Raw genomic sequence first — 9,251 nt, 5'->3', positions numbered from 1 at the left:
AATGTTCAAAAGGGGCTCATGTATGTTCTTTTCCCCCCCCAAACAACCCAGAACTATAAATTATCTACCTATTCAACAAATTTCCATAAATTCATATAAAAACACTATTTTGCAATAAAAAAGAGTGATCTCCTATAGTTGTATATGGTGACTCACAAATAATGGTAAGTGAAAGAGGCCAGATTCTAAAGTCTGTATTTTACATTATTCCATTTATTTGACACTTTAGAACAGGTTTGATTAATTTATGATAATAAAGATAAAAACAATGATTCCCTACAGAAAGAGGTCGGGATTCAGTAAGAGAACTTTTAGGGATCACAGACATGTTCTATATGTTAATTGAAAAAGCAGTTAAAAAATTAATATATATATTAGTATATATATAAAGCTCTTAGAATTGTACAGTTAAGATCTGTGCATTTCACTGTATATAATTTTAAGACTTATTTTATTTATTTCACAAAAGATAGAATTACTCTAGTATATATAATACCAGGGATTAAACCTTATGTATAGAAATCCAGAACTTGGGGGTTGGGTGGTAGCCCAGCAGGTTAAGCGCACGTGGCACAAAGCGCAAGGACCTGCAGTAAAGATCCCAGTTCAAGCCCCCACCCCACCTCCCTCCCATCTCCACCTGCAGGGGAGTTGCTTCACAGGCCATGAAGCAGGTCTACAGGTGTCTTTCTCTCCTCCTCTCTATCTTCCCTTCCTCTCTCCATTTCTCTCTGTCCTATCCAACAACGACAACATCAATAACAACAATGAAACAACAAGGACAACAAAAGGGGGGGGGAAGCAAAATTAGAACTCTGTCAGACCACTTTATGTAAATTTATTTTTAGTGGGAGCTCCTAGTAAGAACATAAGTTGGCGTACAAATAGCATATTGTATGGAAAGTCAAATAAATGGACTCTAGAAAGGACAGCACAATATAAAAACACATTAAATACATATTATTGTCAAGCAAAATATGCCTATGCCTATAAATCAGTATTTAATATTATCAAATCATGAACTGAGTCTCACGATTTTGAGATAGCTATTTCTTAAGACTATTCTAAAGGTATTAAATTTATAGTATTAACAAAAGATTTGGTATCAAAGATAATAATTCTGCAAATATCAAGTTATTGGCATAGTTACTAGCTTAGTTTTCACGTCCACTCTGTAAAAATAAATATGAGTCCTGGGCTGGCCATAACAGTTGGCTTGAATAGTGTGCTGTTTTGCTATATGTGTGACCCAGGTTTGAGTCCATTCCCAACATACTGAAGGATGCTGCATACATGTATGTGCATGCGTGTGTGTGTGTGTGTGTGTGTGTGTGTGTGTGTGTGTAGCTATACCATCTGGGCCTTTTAACTGCTTTTCCTTTGTAGCTCACAAGACATATAAAGTTTTCTTAGGGGAGTCAGGCGGTAGCACAGTGAGTTAAGCGCACGTGGCGCCAAGTGCAAGGACTGGCATAAGGATCCTGATCGAGCTCCTGGTTCCCCACCTGCAGGGAGGTGGCTTCACGGGCAGTGAAGCAGGTCTGCAGGTGTCTATCTTTCTCTCCCCCTGTCTGTCTGCCCCTCCTCTCTCCATTTCTCTCTGTCCTATCAAACAACGACGACGACATCAATAACAACAACAATAAATATAAAATAAAACAACAAGGGCAACATAAGGGAATAAATAAGTATTTAAAAAAATTTAAACAAAGTTTTCTTGGATGAGGGGGCTAGAGACACATTGCAGGAGAAAAGGTTCCAGCTTCCTATATGTTCATTCCACAGGCCCCTTCGAATCCAACTCCTCAGGAAAGGAGGCTTATTCCAGTAGCCAGCTTCTGCAGCCTGGAAAACTATTCCTGTTCCCATTTTCCAACACAAAAGAACTCCCCAGCACTCAGCCCCTGTAGCTCATTATTGTCAACAGCATCCACCCACCAGCAGCATCTCCCAGCAGCCCATTGGGTAGTACTGTAATGGAGTGCTTCTGGAGAGACTTTTTTTTTTTTTGCCTCCAGGGTTATTGCTGGGGCTTGGTGCCTGCACTAAAAATCCATTGCTCCTGGAGGCCTTTTTTTTTTGATAGGACAGAGAGAAATTGAGAGGGGAGGGGAGGGAGAAATAGAGAGAGAGAGAGAGAGAGAGACAGAGATACCTGCAAACCTGCTTCACCATTGTGAAGTGACCCCCACACCCACGCAGGTGGGGAGCTGGGGCTCCAACCAGGATCCTTGTACTTCATACTATGTGCATTTAACCCAGTGTGCCACTGCCCAGCCCCTGAAACCACTCTTTCTATAGAATCCTAGAAGATAGATTTCCAGCAAGACTTAACTCCTAAAAAGTACCAAGACCAAACCCTCTGGCAAGATCTATCGGTCATAGGAGAAGGGAGACTTGTATCCATAGAATTTTATTTATTGTTTCCTAGCCAATCTCTTATGACTTCCAGTTAAAAAACATTTTATTTATTTATTTATGTCCTTTGGATAGAAACAGAAAGAAATGGGGGGGGGGCTGCAAAACTGTTTCACCTGCAGTGGGAACCAGGTCCTTTTGCTCTTCTAGGTGCCCAGCCTCATGATTTCCAATTCTTCTTTTTTATTTTTTACTTTTTATATTTATTTTCCCTTTGTTGCCATTTTTTATTGTTGTTGTAGTTATTACTGTTGTTATTATTGATGTCCTCATTGTTGGATAGGACAGAGAGAAATGGAGAGAGGAGGGGAAGACAGAGAGGAGGAGAGAAAGATAGCCACCTGCTTCACTGCCAGCGAAGCAACTCCCCTGCAGGTGGGGAGCGAGGGGCTCGAACTGGGATCCATATGCTGTCCTTGTGCTTCACACCATGTGCACTTAACCTACTGCGCTACCGCCCAACTCCTGGACTTCCAGTTCTTAATCATAGTAACTTTTTATACTAAGCTTTCCCTGACTAAATTACTATATGGCTTCTCTCTCCTAATGAAACCCAACGTGATAAAAAAAAATTCCAGAGGCAAAGTAAAAATGAAACAGCTTTTTTTTTTTTTTGACTTAAAGATACCAAGCAGAAATTTCCTATGACAAGTTTTACTTATATAAAAAATTGAAATGAAATATTTCAAGAAACAGAACTCCCATACCACCATAAACTAGAGCTGAAACTCTGGTAATCACCTAATCTTTGATAAAGGGGCCCAAAGTATTAAATGGAAGAAGGAGGCTCTCTTCAATAAATGGTGCTGGGAAAACTGGGTTGAAACATGCAGAAGAATGAAGTTGAACCACCTTATCTCACCAGAAATAAAAATCAACTCCAAATGGATCAAGGACCTGGATGTTAGACAAGAAACTATCAAATACTTAAGGAAAACATGGTGGAACACTCTCCCACCTAAACCTCAAAGACATCTTTGATGAAACAAACCCAATTGCAAGGAAGACTAAAGCAGAAACAAACCAATGGGACTACATCAAGTTGAAAAGCTTCTGCACAACCAAAGAAAGCATCACACAAACAAACAAAGAGACCCCCCACAGAATGGGAGAAGATCTTCACATGCCATACATCAGACAAGGGACTAATAACCAATATATACAAAAAACTCAGCAAACTTAGCACCAAAAAAGCAAATGACCCCATCCAAAAACGGGCAGAGGATATGAACAAAACATTCACTTCAGAGGAGATCCAAAAGGCTAACAAACATATGAAAAACTGCTCCAGGTTGCTGATTGTCAGAGAAATGCAAATAAAGACAACACTAAGATACTACCTCACTCCTGTAAGAATGGCATACATCAAAAAGGACAGCAGCAACAAATGCTGGAGAGGCTGTGGGGACAGAGGAACCCTTTTGCATTGCTGTTGGGAATATAAATTGGTACAGCTTTTCTGGAGAACAGTCTGGAGAACTCTCACAAGGCTAGACATAGACTTTCCATATGACCCAGTAATTCCTCTCCTGGGGATATATCCCAAGGATTCCATAATGCCAAATCAAAAAGATATGTGTACTCCTATGTTCATAGCAGCACAATTCATAATAGTTAAAACCTGGAAGCAACCCAGGTGCCCAACAATAGATGAATGGCTGAGAAAGCTGTGGTATATATACACATTGGAATACTATGCAGCTATTAAGAACAATGAACCCACCTTCTCTGACCAATATTGGATGGAGCTAGAAGGAATTTTGTTAAGTGAGCTAAGTCAGAAAGATAAAGATGAGTATGGAATGATCCCACCCATCAACAGAAGTTGAGAAAGAAGAACAGAAAGGGAAACTAAAAGCAGGATCTGACTAAAATGGGAGTAGGGCACCAAAGTAAAAATCCTGTGGTGAGGGGGAGGGTGGACATTCGGCTTCCCAGGGTGGCGGGGGTGGGGTAGGGTGGGTGGAATGGGACACAGTCTTTTGGTGGTGGGAATGGTGTTTATGTACACTCCTATTAAAGTGTAGTCATATAAATCACTATTTAATTAATATGAGAGGGTAAAAATTGATTGTATGTCTCAAACTATTTAAACCACAGACTGAGTCTTTTTAATACATAGGCTGAGTCTTTGATATGTGGACTCTCTCAAAAGCCTAGACCAGGGAGAACAGAAGCAACCGGTGGCACAGCTATAAGATGCTGGCTATTATACAGCAAACCCTAACAAAGGGACTTTTCAAAGTTAACCCAATTACCAAATAATGTGATGATAACAATAACTATCCATTGTCTTCTTGAACCCTAAGATAGCAGGAACCTCACATTTCCACTATAGAGCCTATATTTCCCCCAGTCCTGGAACCTTAGGGTGGGGCCCACTTTCCTGCATGCTTCTCTTAATTCATATCAAACAATACTGCATCCACCCATCACAACCTAATCAACTCAACGAGTGCCATCCCAGCGTGCTTCACTTCAGACTGTGTCCAGAGACTTCAGGTGTGGAATGACAACCCTTCAGCTTCATTACTCGGGTGAGACCTTTCCTTTCATAGTATTCTCCAATTCCATTCCAGGTGGTTCACTTCCTAACAAAGTCCCAAAACCTAGATATAGACCAGGTATCCTGAGATAGAGCATATGTTCACACGTATCCATAAACTAGGACAAAATATATACCTGAAAGCAGAAGTACATAAGAGTCTGTAGTGAGTACTCCCCCAACACTTCATCTGCATATTCCAGCCTTTAAGTCCATAATTGTTCAACAATTTGTCTGGCTTTGTATGTTAACTCTCTTTTCAGCCACCAGGTTCCAGAGGCCAGCATGACGCTGACCAGACTTCCCTGGACAGACAACCCTACCAATGTGTCCTGGAGCTCTGGTTCTCCAGAGATACACCTTACTAGGGAAAGAGAGAGGCAGACTGGGAGTATGGATTGACCAGTCAACACCTATGTTCATCGGGGAAGCAATTACAGAAGCCAGACCTTCCACCTTCTGCAACCCACAAAGACCCCGGGTCCATACTCCCAGAGGGATAGAGAATGGGAAAAGTATCAGGGGAGAGGATGGGATATGGAGATCAGGTGGTGGGAATTGTGTGGAATTGTACCCCTCCTATCCTCCTATGGTTCTTTTAATGTCTCCTTTCTTAAATTAAAAAAGAATGATATGCTTTATCTGATGATAAAAATAAATAAATAAATAAAAATAGATAATAAATAATAATAAATAAATAATGTTAAAACAAAGAAATGAATAAATAAAAAAACTATTGTTATATTTAAGGAAAGATTTATTATTATTATTTTATTACCTCCAGGGTTATGGCTGGGGCTCGGTGCCTGCACTACGAATGAATACACTGCTCCCGGAGGCCATTTTTCCTCTTTTTGTTGCCCTTGTTGTTGCTATTGTTGGATAGGACACAGAGAAATTGAAGGGGAAAACAGAAAGGGGGAGAGACACATGCAGACCTGTTTTGTCAATTGTGAGGTGATACCACCACCCCAGCCCTGTAGGTGGGAGCCAGGGGTTGGAATTGGGATCCTTGAGCCGGTCCTTGTGATTCCTGCCATGTGTGCTTAATCTGGTATGCTGCTGCCTATTTTATTATTATTATTATTATTATTATTACTATTATGCCATATCACTGCTCAATTCTGGCGGTGGTGGTACTGGGGATTGAATTTGGGATCTCAGAGCCCCAGGGATGAAAGTCTTTTGCATAACTACTATGCCATTTTCCCTAGCAGGAAACATTTGTTTTATCATTTAAATGAAACTAAGGGGACTCTTTCTATAGGAGGAGCACAGTATAGCAGTTGAAATCACAAGTTACACTACTTCTCTGTGCTTCCATGTCCTCATCTATGAAACTATGTAACTTTTGAAATAGAAAAATATCAACAGATATAAGACTTGTACTTCTGGGACTCAAACAGCTTTTCTTCACAAAGATTATCAACCACTGTTAACACTTACACAGCACATATATGCCAGCGCTTAGATTTTAAACTCATTTCATCTGCACAATATTTATTAAGAGGTGGAAACAACTCTTCACTCCCCTCCCCCGCTGTGCCATAGAAGAAACTGAAGCATGGAAAGTTAATAACTTCTGTTGACTACACAGAAAGCATCACAGCTGTGATTGGAATTCAGGCTGTTTCCAGAACTCTGGAAAACCTGCATTGTGCAATGAAGCAGATTTTGACACAAAGGAAATACATTTCCCTTTTCTCAGAGATAAGCTTGTCCCTGAAGCTTGAACCCCTCAAGGGTTCCAGTGCACCTGTCACTGGTGGGAGCCAGAAGTGCTCAGCAAGATTCACACAGGGGCAGTTTAGGTCTAGCTGTAGCTGCCCTAGGAAAGTAAAGATCTTCAGGATCCAGTACATACCTACTCTCCTTTTTCTTTTCTCTTTCTCTTCTCTCTCTCTCCCTTTTTTTTTTTTTTTTTTTTTTTGCCTTGCTGGGGCTCAGTGCCTGCACCATGAATCCACTGCTCCTGGAGGCCATTTGTTTTCCCCTTTTGTTGTCATTGTTGTTGTAGCCTTATTGTGGTTATTATTGTTGTTGTTGATATTGGTGTCATTCGTTGTTGTAGTTATTGTTGTTGTTGATGTCGTTGTTGTTGGATAGGACAGAGAGAAATGGAGAGAGGAGGGGAAGACAGAGAGGGGGAGAGAAAGATAGACACCCGCAGACCCGCTTCACCGCCTGTGAAGTGACTCCCCTCAGGTGGGGAGCTGGGGGCTCCAAGTAGGGATCCCCATGCCAGTCCCTGCGCTTTGTGCCATGTGTGTTCAACCCACTGTGCCACTGCCCGACCCTCTTTCTTTTTCTTTCGTTCTTTTTCCTGCCTCTAGGGTTATTGATGCCAGTACTACAAATCCACTGCTCCTGAAGGACAGTTTTATTGCTGTCCGCCTCTCCAAAGGGGCAGAGGGAGCAGGTATATTTCACTATTACAAAGTAGGCAGAAACAGACGAAGACAATCTTTCACATAATTGCTATAAATGCTTCTTATCTGGGGCCTTGGTATGGGCAGATAAGGGGAAGCCTAGTGCCTGGTATGTCTCAGTCCTGAGACAGCTGGATTCCTCCCTAGTCATCTTTACCTTTTAGCACTGTTGTCTAGGACCTATTATCTTAGGAATGTGGAGGAGAGGAGAGGTAGCAACTACAGCCACTGTTTTAATTGCCAGGAGAGCAAGCACAAAGGAAATGCAGTCTTAGTCTATGTCCCTATAACACAGAGGAAATACAGATCTCTACCAGGCACATAGATTAAAATATCTACATAGGGAATCAGGAGAGTGTGCACTCTGTGTTCATCTATTTCCCATAACAAGTCCTTGTGCTTCGTACTATGTGTGCTTAAACAGGTGTCCCACCACCCCCCTTTTGTTTTTATACTTGTTTGTTTTCTTTACCAGAGCACTGCTCAGCTCAGGATTACAACAATGCTGGGGATTGAACCTGGGACCTCAGAGTCTCAGGTATGAAAATTTTGTGCATAACCATTATGCTATCTCTCCTGCCCTACCCCAATTAAAAACCAAAACAAAAACTAAATCTCTCTCCCAAATAAATACAGAAAGTCTTAATTCCCTAAATAAATTTATGCTTTTTTTTTGCTTCCCCATATATGGATGAAGAAGCAAAAAGCAAAACAAGCAAAAACCCAAAACATAATTTGAGCTAAGCTGCTTCTCCCTGTGAACTCTCTGGTGTGCAAATGAAAACCAAGGGAGCTATCCCTTAATTGTTAGAAACACATGCCAGATACTTTAATGATGACTCTTTAGTCACTGTCAGGCCACCCCATCAGCTGGGGCCCGAGTCAGGAAATCCTGAGATTCCCAAACAGACATGATGGGCCTAGACCTCTAATAAATCCCTCTCTCCATTCTTATGGGTCATCTCTATCAGAAACAACACAATAGACCCCTTTGTGGGCCCACATAGGACCTTGCCTTCAACTTGTATCAACAACAGTAGAGAATGTTCCATCCTCCAAAGGGAGGCTGGACAACATGAGGAAGATGGGTCCTGAAATTGGGGCAGCTTGAAACATTCCTACTTGTGACCACAGAATGTGAGCTCAGATCTACAGGGATGCAGAGGAAACATAGACTCCTAAGCTGAATATGGACCCCAGATCATATCAAATCGATGGGGTTTACAGTCAACAATATTTAGACCCCTTTCCTATATTAGGGAGCTACTCTCTTCCCTGATACAGCTTTCTGTTCCTTTTCCAGCCATGACATCATCTCCCCAGATAGTAACTTGGATCCACCTCTATATCAGATTTCAGGATCGGGGGGGGGGGGGGGGGGGGAAGACACTAGTATAGCCACAGGCCCTTTGGCATAAAACTAAAATATGCCTACTAGCTATCTACAAAACAGAGACCTCCCCCCAACTCTTCATCTGCACTATTCCAGCCTTTAGGTTCATGACTAGTCCACAGTTTTTTTGGCTTTATATGTTAACTCTTCAGCTAGCAGGTTCCAGATGCCAACCAGACTTCCCTGGACAGACAACCCCACCAATATGTCCTGGAGCTCTGATTCCCCAGAGCCCCACCCCACTAGGGAAAGAGAGAGGTAGGCTGGGAGTATGGATCAACCTGCCAACGCCCCTGTTCAGCCGGGAAGAAATTACAGAAGCCAGATCTTCAACTTTCTGCATCCCATAATGATCCTGGATCCATACTCCCAGAGGGATACAGAATAGGAAAGCTACAGGCCCTTTGAAAAATAACTAAAATATGCCTACTAGCTATCTAGAAAATGGAGGACCCCCCCAACACTT

This window comes from Erinaceus europaeus, chromosome 12, assembly GCF_950295315.1.
Source record: "Erinaceus europaeus chromosome 12, mEriEur2.1, whole genome shotgun sequence".
Lineage (NCBI taxonomy): Eukaryota > Metazoa > Chordata > Mammalia > Eulipotyphla > Erinaceidae > Erinaceus > Erinaceus europaeus.
The sequence above is the reverse complement of the archived record's forward strand: the minus strand, read 5'-3'. Positions refer to the sequence as shown.